At 43.7% G+C, this 20,628-nt stretch overlaps 1 protein-coding gene and 1 long non-coding RNA gene across 3 annotated transcripts in view; one reads left to right on the top strand and one right to left on the bottom strand.

Annotated features, from left to right (window-relative positions):
* The window catches only part of CPPED1 (calcineurin like phosphoesterase domain containing 1), a 120,608-nt gene that overhangs the window by 5,827 nt on the left and 94,153 nt on the right, over positions 1 to 20,628 (top strand). The window lies entirely within an intron of this gene.
* Positions 18,878 to 20,041, bottom strand: LOC129148807 (uncharacterized). The gene is made up of 2 exons (XR_008555778.1): positions 19,892 to 20,041; positions 18,878 to 18,981 (listed from the first exon to the last, which is right to left on the bottom strand). It is a non-coding gene; the product is annotated as an uncharacterized LOC129148807 (long non-coding RNA).

The following is a 20,628-nucleotide window of genomic DNA, read 5'->3' as shown; positions in this document are numbered from 1 at the left end:
GCGAACGTTGTAATTCTTTATTAATAATCCTACCTAATAATAGACAATTATGCAAATTGACCATACCTTCGCTATGCCCGCGATTGGCCAGGAGGCGCGGGGGGGCGGGACTCGGAGTGGCCGGGGTGGCCAATTGGGCCGGCGGGACGCTGAGCTCGTGTCTGCACCATGGCTGTGCTGAGGCACAGAAGGGGCCTCTGGGGCAGTGAGCTCACGTCCCACCGCAGACCACCCAGCTCCCCCGAGATTGAAAGCAAAAGCGTGGGAGCTGGGTGTCTGTCCACTCAGGCACTAGTTCTTTCAGAAGCCTCCGCCTCGCCGGAAGCTTCTGAAAGGCCTGGTGCACCAGAGATCGAAAGCAAAAGCGTGGGAACTGGGAGCCTGTCCGCTCAGGCACCCAGTTCCCCCCCTAAATGTGCATGATTCAATCATGCACTGGGCCTCTAGTTATGTATAACAGGATATTGTAAAAATTATGAAATTTTTATTAAAACGTTTCTTAAATACCGTTTTATAGGCTGGGTCACAAAAATATTCCTTGTGGGTTGCATGCGGCCTGTGGGCTGCAAGTTTGACATGCTTGTGCTAGAAGGTAGAACCTTGAGGAGCTGGTAGAGTTGCCCCAAGGGCAGGCCTGGAAGAGAAAGGGAAGGAACTGGTTTTTCCCATCAAAGACATTCAGTTAACTCAAGCAGCAGTACCTAACATCATATCCCTGACAACTCTCTCACGCACTACTGGAAGCCCCTTCTAGAATTAGCAGTTAAACAGTTGGTTTCTCAAGTGAAGTCTGGCAAGTGAATGAAAGAGCACTGTCTTCATCTGTTTGAGCTGCTGTAACAAAATACTATAGACTGGTTTATAAACAGCAGGAATTATAGCTCACTGTTCTGGATGCTGGAAGTCCAAGATCAAGGCACCTGCAGATTTAGTGTCTGGTGAGAATCCTCTTATGGTTCATAGAGGGCTGTCTTCTCGCTGTGACCGAAGGGATGAGGGAACTCTTTGAGGGTATCTTTTGTAAGGGCACTAACCCCATTACTAAGCCCTCAAGACCTAATCTCCTCCCAAAGGCCCCCACTACCAGATACCATCACATTGGGGGTTAGGTTTCAACCTAAGAATTTGGCGGAGGGGGACACAGATATTCAGCCTCTAGCAAATACTTTACTAGGTGTACCGGTTAATAATGTCAGATTTTGTAATCAAAGAAAACACGGTAATTTCAAGAGAAACATCGAAAGTGCTTTATTCACAGTAATGTCCATCACTAGCTACACATTTCCCCCATCTTTCAGGTAATTTGTGGATACTGTCCCAATAGAACTTTTCTTGTTTTGAGGCAAACCATTCGGAGACACAGTTTTCCATTTCTTCGTATGTTTTGAAGTGCTGCTCAGAAAGTGCATGTGCCATAGATCAGAACAAGTGGTAATCTGAAGGAGCAAGGTTTGGTGAATACACAGGGTGGGTTAATACTTCCCAAGCTAGATCTTTTAACCCTTTGCACTCGTTTGCTTTTTTCTCGATTCCTTTATTATACTCGGGATTTAATTTTTTAAATATCCCAGATTTTACAAAGCGCGGCAGTAGAATAAAAAACTGGAGTTTCTTTTCATACAAACTTATTTATTTGGATTTTTTTATATTTCAAATTATTGATACATTCAAAGAGTAATTTTAATCTCGACATCCGAGTGCAAAAGGTTAATGTGTCTCTAACTTGTTTTGAAGTGTGTGATGGTGTGTCATCATGAAGCAAAATTACTTTGCCGTGTCTTCTGGTACATTCTGGTCATTTCACAATCAAAGCGTGGTTCAAATTGATTATTTCTTGTCGGTAGCAATCAGTATTAACGGTTCACCTGGTTTTAGAAGCTCATAATACACCACACCTTCCTGATCCCACCAAACGCAGAGCATTGTCTTCTTTCTGAAGCGATTTGGCATTGCAGTCGATGTTGATGGTTGACCTGGATCAACCCAAGATTTTGTGCATTTGGAATTCTCAAAATAAATCCACTTTTCATCGCCAGTCACAATTCGATGCAAAAAAGACTTTCTTTCATGCCATTGAAGCAACATTTTACTGATGACTTTTCAGTTTTCCATTTGTCTTTCGTTCAGTTGATGTAGCACCCATTTTCCTTCCTTTAAAGTCTTTCCCATTGCTTGTAAACGATAGTAAATTGTTTGCTGAGCAACATTTAATTTTTCTGCAAGTTGTTTTTGAGTTTGACATGCATCTTCATCCAATAATGTTTGTAATTGTTGGTCTTCAAACTTTTTCTGTTGACCTGGATGTTTTTTGTCTTTCACATAGAAATCATCACTTTTAAAGTGTTTAAACCAGCGTTCACAAGTATCTTGAGATGGAGCATGTTCACCATAAGCTTCCCGAAGTATTCAGCAGCACTTTTCTTCAAAATAATGAATTAAAACTTCCTGCAAATGCTCTTTTTTTTGGCATGAAATTCGACATTTTTAAGTGTAAAAATATCTATGATGTTAACACTTTCAGCAAATTTGACATTTGAAGTTTTGAAGCTTGTTGTCAATACAACAAAATAGCATACATATCAAATCGCATATATATCAACATATGTGTAACTCCATCTATTGAAAAAAATCCGCATTATTAACCGGTACACCTAGTACTCTAAGACTACCCCCCTGCTCCTCTCTCCCGTGATTTACATGAATAACAATATTCCCAGGCATTTCTTCCCACAATATTACAGGTGAAGCTTGGCTTCAGTCATCCGTTTCCTGTTAACATCATCTGCTAGGCTCTGCCAACAGATGTTTATAAAAAGTAAATGGTACATGTCACACCTGAGAAGGCTCTCATTCCTCAGGCATGTTCAAATATTCATTTTAATCAGGCAAATTGGTAATTATATTTCCTTGACACACATCCTCATTAAGACCACTTTCTCCTAGCAAATCACTGTCTTTCTGAAAAGTATACAACATATGTTTTGAAGAAATTCTCTAAGAGAGAAATATCAAGATAAAATATGTTTTAAAAATTATCTATATTTAATTGTTTTCCAATCCTAACCTGGTTTCCCAGTGATATGGCATTTTTGGACAGGAACCCGGATTCTTTGTCCGCCAGAATCAAAGAATGAATCCATGGACAGAAAGTGGTATAGCAAAGGTGGAGATTTATTGAAGAACAAGTACAGACTCCCACGTGGGGAGAGGGAAAGAGTCCCACAGAATGGACTCCCACATGGGGAAGGGGAAAAGGGTCCCACTGAGTTCCTCTTCCCTAGGGCTTATAAAGACGACAGAGCCTGGTGCCTTGATATCCCCTCTGATTGGTCACTATTCTCTTGGACTGGTTACTATAGTAACTCCTGGGCTCAAAGATTGAACCTCACATGGGACATGTGAAGTTCTCTCCCCCTCCTTCCTTACTGTTTTCTTATTCCCTTTGGATTTTCTTCTTCTCCCTCTGGATGAAGGGCTTCCTTCTCTTTATTTTGTAAATATAGATGTTTTGCTGTTCCCAGCTCCCCCATTCTATGGAAATATACCTTCTGCTGCTCTGCAGCTCTGTGCTTCCTCCATGGTCCCCTTCATTTCCAAAATTTCTAAACCTGTCCTATTTCACCCCCAAAATTCCTGTTTCACCAGGTCACTTTACTATTTCCTCCCCCGTAGAGAACAGGGTTTTCTTAAAAAGGTTCGTTACTTCTCTGGACATTGCAATCTCAGCAGCTGATTGGGAGGAACCGAATCTTATTTAATCCTGAATATTTCTTGGTCCCCTCGGAAACCCTCTCACACGCAAAGAATAAATAGAGTCTCTGTTAAAAACAAACAAACTTCATCTTTTTCCTGTTTCACCTAAGAACTTTTCTCGAAACAGACCTGTTTATGCAAGTCTGAATGGGGTTGAAAGTACTGTGGTTTTTGCCCTAGCTGGTTTGGCTCATTGGATAGAGCGTCGAGGCCTGCAGACTGAAGGGTCCCAGGTTCGATTCCAGTCAAGGGCACATGTCCAGGTTTCAGGCTTGATCCCCTGTGTGTGTGTATGTGTGTGTGTGTGTGGGGGGGAGGGGGGTTGTAGGAGGCAGCTGATCAATGATTTTCTCTCATCAATGTTTCTATCTCCCTCTCTCTTCCTCTCTGAAATCAATAAAAAAATATATTAAAAAAATACTGTGGTTTAAAAAATTCTAACATATCAATGTCTGCCTTTTTTATTATAATCAGCCAAATGGGTGTGACAAGTGGAATCTCATTGTGATTTTGATTTGCATTTTCCTATTGGCTAATGATTTGAATATCTTTTCATGTGCTTATTGGCCATTTGTAATCTTTGCAGAACTGTCTGTTCAGATCCTTTGCTCAGTTTTTAGTAAGGTTATTTGTGTTTTTATTTTGAGTTGTAAGAGTTCTCTATATATATACTGGATATAAGATCCTTATCAAGTATATGATTTGCTAATGTATCTTCTGCCATTCTTTGTTGTTGTTTTTTGAGTTTCTTTCTGAGCCAACAGTTCTTTTGAGTCCCAATTTCAATGTCAAACAGTTCCTTATGTGTACATGTCAGCAATGATATTTCAGTTCTGGGTGGTGGACAAATGGTGGTGATGCAGGTCCGACCCTCTCTGGTTTGGTCCTGGGTAACCTTCAGCAGAGCACAGCTGCTGTCTGCTAGTATGGCAAGGCGTCAGCGTCTTCCATCTCTGGACTGTTTCTCTTCTGTCTTCATGGCTGGAGCAGTCCTGTCAATTCCTCTCTGTTGCAGGAATCCACATGGTCTTGGATTCTGCCATTCTTTGGATTGTCTTTGTGACAGAGATGGCAGGAATGTTTTAGCAGCTGCCAAGAATTCTTAATCTTAGGGACTCTTCCTGCTCTCTCTCTCTCAGGGCGTCAGCCACCAGAAACTCTTAGCTAGTGACATTTTTGTCAGTGTGTCTGTAATGTAATTTTAGCTTTCTATCTTTTGGGGACTTTAGTTTGCTCTTCCCTGGTTTATGAATATAGGGACAAAGATTACATGGGGAAGTAGGGATTACAAACATGGGGAAGTAAGTTATACAGGCTGGGTTGGGACTCCATTGTTTGGGCAACAAGGTTAATGCTTCCATGATAATGGGCAGTTTTTTTAATGAGAATGGACCACATTCCAAGGTTAACTCCCAGGTCTTGGGGTCCTAGGACTCCCAGCCAGGTTGGTATGTCCTTTCTCTGACCAGAAAGGGCAATCATGGTTAGCAGAGCATGATTAATATTTCCCATAACCATAACTAGTCCCCAATGTTCTATTTTTGCCCATAACACTGGGAGGAACAGATCTGTAGCAGTACCCTCTAGCAGTGAAGGGGGAGCACTCCTGTTTTATAAAGGAAAATAAAATAAAATAGTACTTTCACATTAAAGCCACTGAAGGCTGGTGAGTTATCCCTATTACAAAATTTGCCAAGAAAATGCCTTGGATAATAATAATTGGCTTTAAAATCTTAAAGTTATTATAAATATAACAAAAGTAAAGGTTATATGATAAAGCTTTTTCAGAGTTTTCCAAAGTTTTTGGTAACTTAAAACTTTGGAGTTTGCTGGGTTAAATAGTGAAAAAATACATATATTTTAAATACCTATGTATTTTGAAATAACAGGCTACTGAAACTGATGGGGAAAATAAGACATTTTTTGGGGGGCTAGCAATCTGAATCTGTGCCAGTAACCTAATGTACATTCTTGATAGCCTATGAATAAGTCACTGCCCCTTTCTCCACAATCTGGTCTAGCAAGACCTGTTTTCCTAATTACTCCCCATTTACAAAGGGGCCATAAACAAAGAACATAACAGCTTAGCTACAGGGGCGGTCACTGATACCACCCAGACCAGGCATTTAGATACAATCTAACTTCCCCATTCTAACTGACTCAGGAGGGGCTGTGGAAGCCCACCCCAAAGCCTGGTAGTTAGGAAACAGATAGAAAACAAAGAAACCGAAGGGTATAAAGAGAAAGCTTCCTCCAGATTGGCTTACCTCAGGATTTGGAGACTTGACCCCTGAGTCACTGTACTAGTACATGTGAAACATTTGAAAATAAATGGGTTTATCCTGGACCTCCAAGTACTCCTGTGTATTTTTCGGGCGCCTGGTGAATTCTGTAACAAAACAATAAGAGTTTGCTTCGTATGGAGAATCTAGAAGATAGATTTGAATCTATTAATTGAATATGTCTTGTATTTTATTTGAAAAATATCTTTAAAAATGTGAATGTATTATTAATCTGAGAAATGCTAAGTACTTAACTTGCCACCTAAATTTTAAGGTCTAAGAGTTAAAAATTCTAGCTAATTGGAAAGAAATTATATGGTTTTGCTAATAGAAGGCATGAAGTATGGGGATGTATTATTGAAATAATTAGGAAATTAAGTTGTTCTAAAGCTAAACGAATAAAAGATTTGTGAAAATTATAGAAGGATTGTGAAGAGAAATCTTAAAAGGAAATTATAGGTAGGTGAATCTGAAGTAGGCTAATACAGAATGTGTTTAGACCTTTTCCAGGGAAAAAGTTTTTTGTTAAAAGGAAAAATATTTTTTTTCTGTATTTGCCTAGGAAGCATAAGTTCTAGAAATTAATGGAATAATTCTATATTGTGATATTTTAACCAGGTACTTAATTACTTTAAAAAAGGTGATCTTATTGGTGGGAACTGAAGTTTACTAGCTTATGTCTGTGTTTAATACACTCTTGTCACTTCAAATAATATATAATCTTTTGGTAGGATGGGTTTGACAGCCTTCCTAAGGTTTGAATTTTAAGAAACATTTTTTTAAAAAATCTAGAGTTCACTTTAGATCATTCCAATAGGGCCCTGTAATGCCTCAGGATTTGTTTTCTCTTTATGAAGGAAAATTTTATACTGAAAGCACATATGAACCTTTGTCAGTAAAGAAAAATTATATTTCAATAGGGAATTATTAGAACTGAAATGTTTTTTCCTTCTACCAGACCATTTTTTGTGATTCTTGCTGTTCCAATTTTTGCTCAGTAATACTAAATATTATAACACAGTTTGTCTCCGCCAGGTTACAAGCCCACCTCCTTCCATGCCCAGGCCTCATCGTCCCTCTGACAGAGAGCAAGGATCTCTTGACTCTGAGAGAAATCTTCGCCTCTCCTCAGTGTTAGGGTCGCTGAAGGAGGAACACATGAGGCCATTTTGGGCTTTTTCTGGGCGGAGAATTCTCTGTGCAGGTCCTGATTCTGGGAAACTCTGGAGGGGAGAGGTAATGGTCTTAGCAAGTGGAATGTGGTCTAAGCAATGTTAGGGTCACTGAAGGAGGGATCAAGAGGCCAAAGTGGTAAGGGATTATAAGTTAACTAGAGGCCTGGTGCACAAAATTCGTGTACGGGGGGCAGGTGTTCCCCTTGGTCCAGCCTGCACCCTCTCCAATCTGGGATCCCTCTCACAATCCGGGACCACTGGCTCCTAACTGCTCACCTGCCTGCCTGCCTGATCACCCCTAACTTCCCCCACTGCTGGCCTGGTCACCCCCAACTGCTCCTCTGCTGCTGGCCTGGTCGCCCCCAACTGCTCCCCGCCCCCACCTGCCAGCCTGGTCACTCCTAACTGCTTCCCCCACCAGCCTGGTCGCCTCTTTCTGCCCCCCCCCCAACCTGATTGCCCCCAGCTGCCCCACCCCCCCCCACCCACCAGCCTGGTCACCCCTCATTGCCCCCCTTTGCCGGCCTCGTCTCCCCTCACTGCTCCCTCCCTGCTGACCTGGTCACCCCCAACTGCCCCCCCTGCAAGCCTGGTTGCCCCACGCAGCCTGCTGCTCAGACATTTGGTCATCCCTCACTAACCCCCCCTACCGACCTGGTCACCCCACGCAGCCTGTTTGGTCATCCATTCAGTTGTTTTGGTTGTGATGGTCACTTAGGCTTTTATATATATAGATAGGTCATCTGGATGCCCAGATGGGCCGAGCCCCAAAATGGTGCCACTACCCAAAGACAGAGAGTCAGAGGTTTTTAAAGGACTCTAGGTAGGCTTTTTCTGGGTGGAGAATTCTCTGTGTAGGTCCAGATTCTGGGAAACTCCAGAGGGGAGAGGTAATGGTCTTAGCAAGTGGAATGTGGTCTAAGCAAGTGGAATGTCCATTGTGAAGTGGCCTAAAGGCCAGTTCCCAGGGGAGCAGGTATCGATGCAATTATTTGATCAGACCTAGCACTCAGTATGGAAGCAGTAATTTTTGCTGACACCCCCTTTCCCTGAAAGAATTCAGAGCCAAGATCCTTGAGGGGATGTGGTAGGCAGTTAGACAGACATGAGCAGAACAAGGACGATGGGCCAACTGGAGGAGAAATGGATAGGCCAACCCTGAGATGTGCTTTTTACTACTCCATCTGCTCTGAAGCCAGCAATGAAGGGACCTGTGTAGATTCTCCTTTTCCCTTCCTCTGAGAAAGCCAACAGGTCTTAGAACAGCTAATGAAGATAGAATCAGTGTAAGAAAAAGAGGGGGGTATTTGTAAGAAACATGCCTCTGATTTATCTAAATAGTAAAGAAACAGCATGTGGCCAGGTGGCTATTGAATTTCCCCAGGGCAAACAGGATGTGGGGGTGGGGAGAGAGGATGAGAGCTGTACCTGCCGCTGATAGTACATATCCTACAGATCCTCGGAATATTCCCCTAGAGTCGTCCTTGTTCTGCTCTAAGGCCTAGACAAAGGGAGGTGGAGACTAGAAAAGGCCTCAGCCCATTTTTTAAAATAACCCAATGGGAGACAGCAAGACCTAGGCCACCTATTAGGAAATAGGTGACCAAATAGTACTCAGCCCATGAGGTACTAGAAGAGGGTCTAAATAAATAGGCTATGTTCCTTGCCCCTTGTGTGATCCTATACAGTGCCCTCCTCCCCTTCCCCCCCCACCAGAGTGTTATTAAAAGTCTCATTTTCACCATGCTTCTGTTTCCTACTCCGTCATCTGAAATTTGGACAGGTGAGCTGTTTCTCACAATATCATTTGCAGCACCAAAGTTTTTAATTCTGATGAAGGCCATATTATCTTTTTCTTATATCACTTGTGCTTTTGGTGTCACATGTAAGAAATTTTTGCCTAACTCCAAATCATGCTCCTGTGTTTTCTTAAGAGTATTGTAGTTTAAGCTCTTACATTTAGGCCTAGGTCCATAGTGAGTTAATTTTTATGTAAGGTAGTTTTTTAAACTACAATAGACGTCTGGTATTTAGCCAGTGAGTAGAAAAACTTAGTTCAAGAGGGCAATCATAAAAATACCACACATTCTTTTAACATTTCATTTTAACGTAAACTATAAATGTACATTCACTTACCGATCTTTGAGGTGGAGCCAAGGATGTGCCTTGGAGTGTGGGTTTGTAGATGGGGCTGCCATGTAGCCTTTCTCGAATAAACACCCACAAGGAATCTTTTCCAGTTTGGGTTCTTTCCAGTGGAGTAGTCAGTGAAAAATCACTTGGAGAGCACTCAGCGTGAAGAATGCTTCTAGGTTTATACTTTCCTTTTCTTCAAATCTTTTACACTTGTCTATTTAACACCTAATTCAATAGTATTTTATTTTCACCAGCTTGCCTTTATTGAGTCTTCCCAAAGGACCCTTCTTGGTTTTATTAGACACAACCCTTTTCACATTCCTGTTTCTCTGATTTACAAGTATAATTAAAGTACTGGCATAAACAGGTTTGGGGACAACTCCTGATGGACACTGAGCAAACTCCTTGAGGGGCAGGGGCAGAGGGGCATAGAGCATAGGAGGGCTCAGTTTGCCCTAGGGACTGTCTGTGCCTTTATAGAGGGCACGGGGAGTGTTGGAAAACCCTTCACATCGGTCGAGTCGTGGTGGTTCTGAGAGCATCTTCACAGAGAGGGCTAAGTGACAACTTTTTATTTGTGCAACATATGATTTTTAACTTTGCCAAACCCTCCAATGAGGAAAGCGCAATAACCTGGTGCCAGACAACTGGAGACTCCAGGAGCCCCAGAACTGCCGGCCACTCTCAGAACCAAGTCTGATGAGCAGTCAGACACTCGGGAAATGTTTGTTGAGTGAAAGAATGCCCGAACCCCTGAGGTAGCCTTGTTTGAAAGAAAAAGAAAGAAACGTAGTGCTAATGCCACAGGTCCGCATCTGTAAAATGAAGGCAGAGTGGTGGCTGGGTCTGTGTGAAGGTGCAGTCGTGCTGATGTATGTGTTGGCTTCATCTGCATGAGGGCCCTGTGGCACTTGGCTGATTTCAGGCTTCAGACTGCTAAGTGGGAGGACCAGGAAGAGAATGCAGCAGCTCTTCTGGCTCCCAGCCTTTGGCTTTGTCACCAGAACACACTGGAACAGAACAGAGCTCTCCATCTTCCTTCTCCTCCTCAACCTGCACCTTCCCAGTGTTCCCCCACTCACCTCTTCCACCAGAAGCCTTGGGGTCATTCCTGACCTCAGCTTCTCTCCTCCTCTCCATGTCCCAGCCCTCCACAGTCCTGCCTCCAGAGCTCACCTTGGTTTTGTCCACCTTCCTCTCAGCTCCTACCACCGTACCCCCAACCACCCCATCTCTCACCTGGACAATTCCATCAGCCATTGGCGTCCACACTTGCCCCTCCAATCCATTCCCTGTGCAGCATTCAGAGTCATCTCTTTGAAACAAAAAATGGGTCCATCATCCCTTTACATGGCTTTCCTCTGACCCTCTCTTTTTCTCTGTGTGCTTTCTCATTCTTCAGGTCACAGTTTAAAAGAAACCTGTGCTGATTCTCCCATTCTAAATGAGGTCCCCTGTCATTCACCATCACTCGTTCTTTTCCTTATAGTTGTGTGTTTATTCTAGTGACTTTGATGTCTTTTCTTGTCTCTGGACCATAAATTCCTGGAGGGCAGGAAGCCTGGACTAGGACAGTGTTAGCAGTAGTGGACACTCAGTGGCCATTTGTTATATGAATAAACAAATGAGTATGAAAGAGTGAATACACTACCTCTGGGTCACATGTGTGTATCCACCTAACCCATTGCTTGAATACACCATGTATTCTCTGGACAAAACAAAACAGAAACCAGCATATTGAACTAATCAATAGGACCCTTGCAAACCACCCTGGGGCTCTGCAGTTTGTGGATTACTCAAAGACATCTTCTGGAGGGCGTTCTTGTAATTAGGGGTGTGCCCTCCCACAGAGCTGCATCTGACCCAAGGAAGAATTGTCTTCCCTTAAGTCCAGGGCCTCTGCTTGTCCAGCCTTGTGCCTGCAGGGCTGCCTCTGCCCAGGGAGAGTGCCTTCTTCCAATTCTCCCTGATGCACCACCTGGGCTAGCAGCTTGGGGAACATGGGCAATGGTGGGAAAAAGTCCTAGCCAACATCCACCCAAGTCAGGCAAACCCCAAGTTTGAAAAGTGAGAGAGTTTCGGGAAATGCCTTTTCTTCCCCCTTTAGCTGTTGTCTAGATCAGCTTTGGCCAAAGCCAGTGATGCCGAAAGTGTCTGGCCAAGTTGTCCTGGGCCATCTGCTTTCTGACATCCCTGAAAGGCTGCAGATAAGATGTTGGCAGGTCCTTCCTTCCCAAATGGCAAGTGTGGCAGCCAAGCCATGACTCAGAAGGTTTTGTGTATCCTAGAGACTACCTTTTGGATGCATTTAGGCAAAGAGAAGTTGGGTAAATTCACTTGGTACTTAGGAAATATGATTTGGAGACTCTAAGGATATTGGTGTTATAGTTTGTTATTTTTAAGGAGGAGGGGGTCCTGAAGGATCATTTTCTTTAACAGCTTCACATACCATACAGTTTGCCCTTTTAAAGCAAACCATTCAGTGGCTTTTATTCTGTTCACAGAGTTGTGCAACCATCACCCCAGTCAGTAGTAGAACACTTCCATCTCTCCAGAAGGAACTCCACACCCCTTAGTGGTCACCCCCTACCGCCCTCCCAGCCCGGGCAACCACGATTGAAAGGCACTACTAACTGTTGCATTGAGTTCTGGCAGTTTGACAGTTGGGACATTAGGGTTGTCAAACCAGAAAGAGTCCCAAAGTGGTGAAGGATTGTTTTTTGTTTTGTTTGCCATTCAAATAAGATTAGTCCCCAGAGAAGATGAAGGATATTGCCGAAGACATTTAGGTAGTGATTCACTGTGCAGATTGCTACTGTGAGAAACTGCAAAAATTGCATTTTGTTGGCATTTGTTCTTTAGCTAGAAAGCCTGCAGGCTACCCATCTTTGCCGTTTTATAAGCAAAGCAATATCCACAATATGTGAAGGAAAAGATGTGAAGGCCAAAGCGTGTGTGTGTGTGTGTGTGTGTGTGTGTGTGTATACAGGGTGGGGCAAGAGTAGGTTTACAGTTGTTTGTATGGAAAATAATATAATAATTAATAATAATGCAAGAATAAATTCTGCATTTCATATACTCACAACTATAAACCTACTTTTGCCCCATCCTGTATACTTATGTATGTAGCTCCATCATCAGATATTCTCTGAACCCCACTTGGTACTATGGAGAACAAAGAAATGGGTAAGGTTTGATAGCTCTTCTCGGCTCAGACAAGGGTAGGAGTTCCCATGAGTAATAGTCATGGAAACAGAAGCTCCCACTTGACTGCTTATTGTGTGCCAGGTCCAAATGCTTTACATGCATGAACTCATCAGTTCTTCACTTTACAGATAAGGAGACTGACTGAGGCACAGAGAGGTTGAGGGAACTGCATCATGTCACTTAGTTGGTAAAGGATGGAAATGGGATTTGAACCTGGCACTCAAGCCTCAGAGTCTGGGCTACACACTGGAACCAAGTTCGGGCTTCAGGAGATGGAGGCCCAAAGTGGTCCAGAGGTATTAAGCCCTTCCCCAAGCCCTAATGTCCTGGTATGGTTTATCCCACCTTATGTTACCATTTGCCCTGGTCTCAGGGTCTGGGTACTTGCCTGCCATCTTTCTGGAGATTATCCCCACAGCTTCCCCCATGCCTGGCTTTCTCATTCTTCAGATCTCAGCTTCCCTGTTTCCTAGCTGCCCCATCCAACCAGAGCTCTCCCGCCCACCATTCGCTCTGCCTGTGATCACCTGATTATTTCTGTGGTCATATGGAGCACATGTGTGATTATGTTAGTTATTGGCCTGTTCCTTGTCCATCTCCCCTCTATTCTGTAAGGTCTTAAGGCCTTGCTCACGGTTGAATGTCTGGTGACTAGTGTGGCCCCTGTCATATGGTGGGTGCTCAGAACAAACTGCTGAATGGGGGAAGGAGGCAGAGCTGCAAGGGAGGGCGACAGGCTTTGTGGCAGAGGCAGTGATCTAGCTGGGCTGGGAAGGAGTGTTGGAACCTGAGTGGGGAAAAGAGTTGGTAGAATGGAGAGCATCCCTGAAGGAAGGGGTGGGAAAGCATGGGTTGTGTTTGAGGAGCAGATAAGGGTCCATTTGGAGGCATCCTGTGCTGTCTTGTGCAGGCTTTCTCAACCTCAGCATTGACACTGTGGGCTGCATTGTGCTTTGTTGCGGGACTACGCTGTGTAGTGTGGGATGCTTTAGCACCACCCCTGCCCTCTATCCATTGAATGCCAGAAGCTCCATCCCCCTCCCAATGTGACATCCAAAAATGTCTTCAGACATCAAATGTCCCTTGGGTATCAAAACCATCCCTGGTTTAGAGCCACTGGTCTAGTGGGAACAGTAATCTGTACAGCTAGGGAAGTTTTGGGCTATTGGGCTACGTTTGAGCCCCAATTGCCAGAATGAGTGAGGATCCATTGCCATCCTCATTTATCCCTTCACCAAATGTTTACTGAATGGGTCCCACATGCCAGGGACATTATACTAGAAAGAGAAAGCCACATGCTGACAATACACTAGAAAGGGAAAGCACACTTGGGGCTTTTCTCACGAAGATTAGAGGGTTGTGGCCCTTTAACAAGGGAGTTTGATGATATGGGTAAGGGTTTCAGGAAGAGTCACACTGGTGGTGATAGATATAGCCTGGGGTGGATCAGAGTGGGGGGCACTGCATGGAGCTGTCCTGGTAGCCCTAGGTGGGAGTGATTAACACCTGGCCAAAGGTGTGCCGCTGCAAATGGGGAGGATGGCTGAGTATGGGAGATGCTGTGGACAGCATTACCTGGTTGGCTAAAGGTACACAGTAACACATGACCCTAACATCTATAGATTGGTGGACTGGGGACCATGGTGTCAAAATCTGGGCTATCAGGAGAAGGAGCCAGTCTTGAAGGAAAGATGATAAATTTGCTTGTGGGAATGTTGACTTTAAAGTGCTAAATGGACAAGTTGGGAGCTTGGACATGGCCAGAAAAACAAAAAACTGCTTTCTACTCTACTTCCTTGTTAATTCTGTGGCTTCTAGTCAAATGGAGAAGTGTGGTCCCTGTAGTCCCAGTTCATGTATTATTTTGAGTCAGATTAGTTAATAGGAGCCAAAACATTGAATTTTGAAACATTTTTTACAGTGCAATAATGTGGTATTGTAACAACAGCAACCTTGTTAACCAGACTGCCTGCTAATTAAACTTGCTCACCAGTATCTTATTATTTTAAGTCTGTCTTCCAAAAGGCAAACTAGGTGTAGAAAATGAGGCTTTTCTTTATAAAAATTAAATTATCATTGCATTCACCTTGAAGTATTTGAAGTTGCCTATAGAGTAACAGGTTTAGCACATCACGAGAACATAAATTATTACAGTATTAGGTATTAATGACAGGACTAACTCCCATAGGCCTTTTCCTGGTTGGGTGATGAAAGCAGTGATTCATTTGCTTTGGGGAGTACATTTATTATAGTTAGTCATTGATTAACTGGTAATAGTGAAAGGATCAATGAAATTTCTAATTCTTGGTATATATTAAAAAGTCAGCTTTCATTAACAATTGACAAATATGCCCGAAAGGTATAATAAAAATGAGAGGAAATATATTGGCAGAGACAAATTTGAGAAAACAGTTAGTTCATGATATTAAAAGTGCAAATGCAAAGAGTGATTACAATTTGATTAATTTTCAGACAGGATATTGGCACATAAATAGTCTCATAGGAAGGATTGATAAGACATTGTGTGAATTTTTAAAGATGTTTAAGATTTTTCTCTGTATGCAATTGCTTTGCACTTGATCATGCTTAAAGAAGACTCAGAAGCCTTTTCTATCCATAGTGTAATGCCACCCCAAATTCACTTTTTTTATCCCTTAATTTTGAACGATGGTTACTATGACAATCTCTATCAGTAGGTGGCCAAATTTTGTTGTTCTCTATACGATGGATGAATCAAAGTTCTTTCTAAGACCAACATTTTCTTTGAAAAATAATTTTAAATTAATTTTAAATTTTGATTTAGGCTATGTTAACTGTTTGATCTAGGCAATGGTAACAATAAATTATGGTGATGTATGATGGCAGCTCAGAGCTTGTTTTTCTGGCTTGTCATCCAGTATTCCTAGCTGGATAGTTCTCTGTAATTTCCCCTCTGTGATCACCTGCCCTGAAGTTGGGGCTCTGGAGCATACTAGGCCTGGTTCTGCCCCTTGTTGATCTCCATCAAGTTCTTTACTCTTGACCTTGCTTGGTGGTTACCGTAGATAAATGGCTTGTCATTACAGATGTCTACAGTGGTTCGGTGGTGAATTGGGCTAGGTGTGGACTGTGGTGAATTTGAATGTACATGCCTCATAGAGGGGCAGCCACTGCTCAGCCCCAGCCAGACATTGGCACACTCCAATGGGGCCTGATATGGCCATTTTCCATGAGAAATCACAAGGCCAGGTGTACACTGAGTGGCCAGATTATTATGATCTCTGAACTTCATATATATATTAGAGGCCCAGTGCATGAATTCGTGCATGGGTGGGGTCCGGCCAGCCTGGCCAGAGGGAGGGGACATGGGCGGTTGGCCAGCCTGCCTGCTGGTCGAACTCCTGGTCGAGGGGACAATTTGCATATTAGCCTTTTATTATCCTATCTAATAAAAGAGTAATATGCAAATTGACTATCACTCCAACACACAAGATGGCTGCCCCCATGTGGACACAAGATGGCCAACAGGGGAAGGCAGTTGGGAGGGACCAAGCCTGCAAGGAAGGGCAGTTGTGGGCGATCAGGCCAGCAGGGGAGGGCAGTTGGGAGGGACCAGGCCTGCAAGGGAGGGCAGTTGGGGTGATCAAGTCTGCAGGGAAGGGCAATTAGGGGTGACCAGGCTGGCAGAGGAGGGAAGTTGGGGGTGACCGGGCCTGCAGGGAAGGGCAGTTGGGGGGGACCAGACCTGCAGGGGAGGGCAGTTAGGGGTGACCAGGCTGGCAGGGGAGTGGTTAGGGGGTGATCAGGCTGGCAGGCAGAAGTGGTTAGGGACAATCAGGAAGGCAGGCAGGCGAGCAGTTGGGAGCCAGCAGTCCTGGATTGTGAGAGGGATGTCCGACCGCCCGTTTAGGCCCGATCCTACTGGAATCGGGCCTAAACGGGCGGTCGGACATCCCTCGAGGGGTCCCAGATTGGAGAGGGTGAAGGCTGGGCTGAGGGACACACACCCCTGTGCACGAATTTTGTGCACCGGGCCTCTAGTATAGGATATACACTTGAGTGGCCAGATTATTATGCATTCAGAAATCACTGGCCACTCAGTGTATATGTGAAACTCATGATTAAAAATGTTGGCGACAACAGTGCGGCCAGTGTTGCTCAGTGGTTGAGCATTAATCCATGAACCAAGAGGTCCCCGGTTTGATTCCCTATCAGAGCACATGCCCAGGTTGCGGCTCGATCCCCAGTAGGGGGTGTGCAGGAGGCAGCTGATCAAATGTTTTTATCTCCCTTAAAAAAATCAAAAACATATTTTTAAAAAATCTTGGCAAGAAATTTGAAATTTTATAAAACCTGTATGAGCCAAATAGAACACATCTGCTAGCCAGATCATATCCAAAGATTTGGAGTTTGTAATCTCTGGAGAAATCACCAGTTAGCATCCCACAGAAGATGAATGTGCCGGCCCCCAGCCTGTACTCCGTATCAGCCCTGTGCTGTTGGCAGGAACTGTGAGCATCACAGCTTACCAGGGAATTGTTCGGGGCCTTGCCAGCATTATCTTTGTGTCAGTCTTCTTATTTACCAAAATGTTCCATTCAAAGGAGACTTTTTGGAGACAAAAGTGTCCTTATGGAGGCAGACAACTTCCGGGCAGCTCGGGCACGTTCCATCTTCTTTGTGGCCGTCTCCTCTTCAGACTGGCCTGGCTGCACTGAGATTCTGAACAGTGAAAGCTGCTGCTTATTAACTGTGTGACCTTGAACGTGAGCCATGACTAAGATCCCTAGCTGGGCCTCAGTATCTCCCACTGCTTAAATGAGAGGGTTGGTTAATGTAACTTTGGGGACCCTTCCATCACTGACAATTTCAAGTTCTTCATTGGGAAAAGGTAGGGTTCTGTAAGGTAAGCCTTTGGCCTTCCAGGATGGGCTGCCATGAATGGGTTCACTTAGCTCAGTGATACAGGCAATTTAAAGGGTGATGATTAGATAGCGGTGAATAATACTAAGAAATGTTTAGGACCAAATACCTGAACTGGGCACAGACAGGGACCTAAAAATGAATAGGAACATATACAAAACTAGAGGCCCAGTGCATGATTGAATCATGCACGTGTAGGGTCATCTACACGCTTTCGCTTTCGATCGCGGGGGAGCTGGGTGCCTGTCCGCTGGTGCACCAGGCCTTTCAGAAGCCTCCGGCGCGGTGGAGGCTTCTGAAAGGCCTGGTGCCAGAGCAGACAGACACCCAGCTCCCCCGCTTTTGATGGTCCGCGGCGGGATGTGAGCTCGCTGCCCCAGAGGCCCCTTCTGTTCCACAGCACCGCTGGTGACGAGAGCTCAGCGTCCTGCCGGCCCAATCGGCTACCCCGGCCACCCCGAGTCCCGCCCCCTGCGCCTCCCTCTGGCCCAATCGTGGGCATAGCGGAGTGATGGTAATTTACATATTACCATTTTATTAGGTAGGATAACGCAAAACCATGAAAACATTACCACCACCACCAACAAGGAAGTCCTCCAAGTCATTATTTCAGTTTAGGGAAACAACAATCACTTTGCTTCTGTGTCTTATGAACATGTTAAAGCAGTTCCTTAATTAATTGCAGGCCAGTGCTTCTCACTTTTGGATTTGCATTCAGTCACCTGGGACTTGTTAAAATGCAGATTCTAACTCTGGGGTAGGCTTAAGATTCTGCCTTTACCACAAACTAACTCCCCGGTGGTGATGCTGCTGGTGGTTCGTTGGCCACACCTTGAGGATTGAGGTGTCGGCCAGTCCCGCCCTCTGGGCCCCAGTGCAGCCTGCTTCACTGTCACTCTGTCACCCTTGCTTTTTCTCTCTGCCTTAGCCTCCATTTCCAGGCAATTCTGCTTAATTGGGATGGTCATTCATTACTCTTTAACCAGGCAGTCTCATATTTAAGTTGACTAGGAAAAAAACAAACAACCCTCTCCCCGCTACTGGATCTTTAAAGTGTCTTTTCTACTGCTCATGGTATATCAGGGTGCTTTAGGAAGGGACCTCAGTATATCAAAACTCCACGGCTTGAACTTCCAGAACAGTGCTTCAAGGAGTCTGAAGAGAGCATCTGGGCTCCTCCAGGGGGCAGACACTTGCTCTGCCCTGGAAGGGAAAGCATCACAGGCTCTCCTCAGGCGCTTGTAGATGTCAGCTAATACCTATGCCCTGCTCTGCGGGTAACTCTGGACTTTGGTGAAATAATTTAATGCAAATGTTAATTTATTCTCATAATATAAAAATTGGCCCTTCTGAGGGGCTGGGGGAAGTAAAAATGTATACAAAAGATTCTTCCTTTTAGAACTAAGGATTACAGGCCTCAAATGTCTTTAATTCAGCCTTTATTAAAGTTAAGATGAGACCAAAGACCACCAGCTTCTGTAGCAGGAATCTTAAGAGAATCCAGGTGCTTTTGAGAATGCAGAGTCCTGCGTCAACAAATTTCCTTTATTAAGTACATAAGGTAAATGGAATAGTGAAATGTGAGCTGTCATACATTTTAGGTCAAATCTATTTATTTTGTACATTATTATCATAAAATTGAGATTCTAGCTAAGATTTTACTAAATAAACGAGTAATAATGAAATTTTTATTTTAATACCTTTTGAGACAATGACTACCAATTTTCAACCTTTTTCATCTCCTGGCACACATAAACTAATGACTAAAATTCTGTAGCACACCAAAAAATACATTCTATTTTTTTTTGCTAATCTGATGAAAAAATGGGTATGATTTTGATTCACTCATACCGGACAGCTCTTGTTGTGTTGGCTGTTGTGATTTTTTTTATTTGACAGTCTAAGGGAAAAGAGGTCAGCATGCCTGACCAAATAGTCAGATACTGCATGTTTTAAAAATTTTTATGGCACCACCAGTGTGCCTGCTGTGGCACACCAGTTGAAAATGACTGTCATAGGAAACTATGCTTGTTAAAACATTTGTTGTAGAAAACTGTTTATAAATCCTGTTTGTTGTAGAGCACGAATTTATGCTTCAACCTTGGGGTGACTGTTACCTCCCTGATATGGTTCAGGTTAATATGTCCAAGTTTAAACAGCTCTGCAAACTGTCTCAGAAACAGAAACATAGCTAAACCCTTTGATCAATGCAAAATGGTTGTTATTGAAGTAAAATAAATAAATGATGCTAACAATTAACTTTCAAACACAAACAGAACCTCGTTTTTTCCCCATGACTCCTTCCTGACCCTTTACTTTTAATGCCTGACCCATAGGTATCTATTACTGTGTAATAAATTACCCTGAAAGTTGGCAGCTTCAAACAACTCACATATGTTATCTCACAGTTCCGGTCAGGATCTAAGTGTAGCTTACCTAGGGTCTCCCACAGGGTTCAGTCAGGGTGTCAGCTGGGCTGTGGTCTCATGTGGAAGCTTGACTAGGGAGGCTCTTCTTCCAGGTTCACTCACGTGGTTGTTGGATTGTTGCATGGAGGGCCTTCACAGGCTGTGGGCCAGAGGTCTACCTCAGTTCCTTGCCAGAGGTCTACCTCAGTTGGCCTCTCCATTGGGCTATTCACATCATGGCAGCTTCTTCCTTCAGAGCGAGGGCTCCAGGAGAGAGAGTGAGAAAGAGCGAGCTAGATGAAAGCCACACTCTTTTTTTTTTTTTAGCCTAATCTATCTTTTTAAAACCACTTTATTGAGGTATAATTGACATATAAAAAGCTGTATATATTTGATGTGTAAATTCATTTAGTTTGGGGATGAGTAAATATCTTACTCTTGTTATTGTTATTATTATGATGTGTGTGTGTAGCGAGAACACTTAAGATCTATCTTCTTAGCAGATTTTAAGTATACAACACATTATTGTTAGCTATAGGTGCTATGCTGTATAGATCTCCAGAACTTCCTATCATGCATAAATAAACTTCGTACCCTTTGACGATCACCCCCCCCCCCCCCATTTCCCATACCTTCAGTCCCTAGCAACCATCATTCTACTCTCTACTTCTATGAGCTTGGCTATTTTAGAATCTTCATATAAGTGAGATCAGACAGTATTCATCTTTCTGTGACTGGCTTTTTTCACTTAGCATAGTGTCCTCC

Source organism: Eptesicus fuscus, chromosome 4 (assembly GCF_027574615.1).
Source record: "Eptesicus fuscus isolate TK198812 chromosome 4, DD_ASM_mEF_20220401, whole genome shotgun sequence".
NCBI lineage: Eukaryota > Metazoa > Chordata > Mammalia > Chiroptera > Vespertilionidae > Eptesicus > Eptesicus fuscus.
The sequence above is the reverse complement of the archived record's forward strand: the minus strand, read 5'-3'. Positions and strand labels throughout refer to the sequence as shown.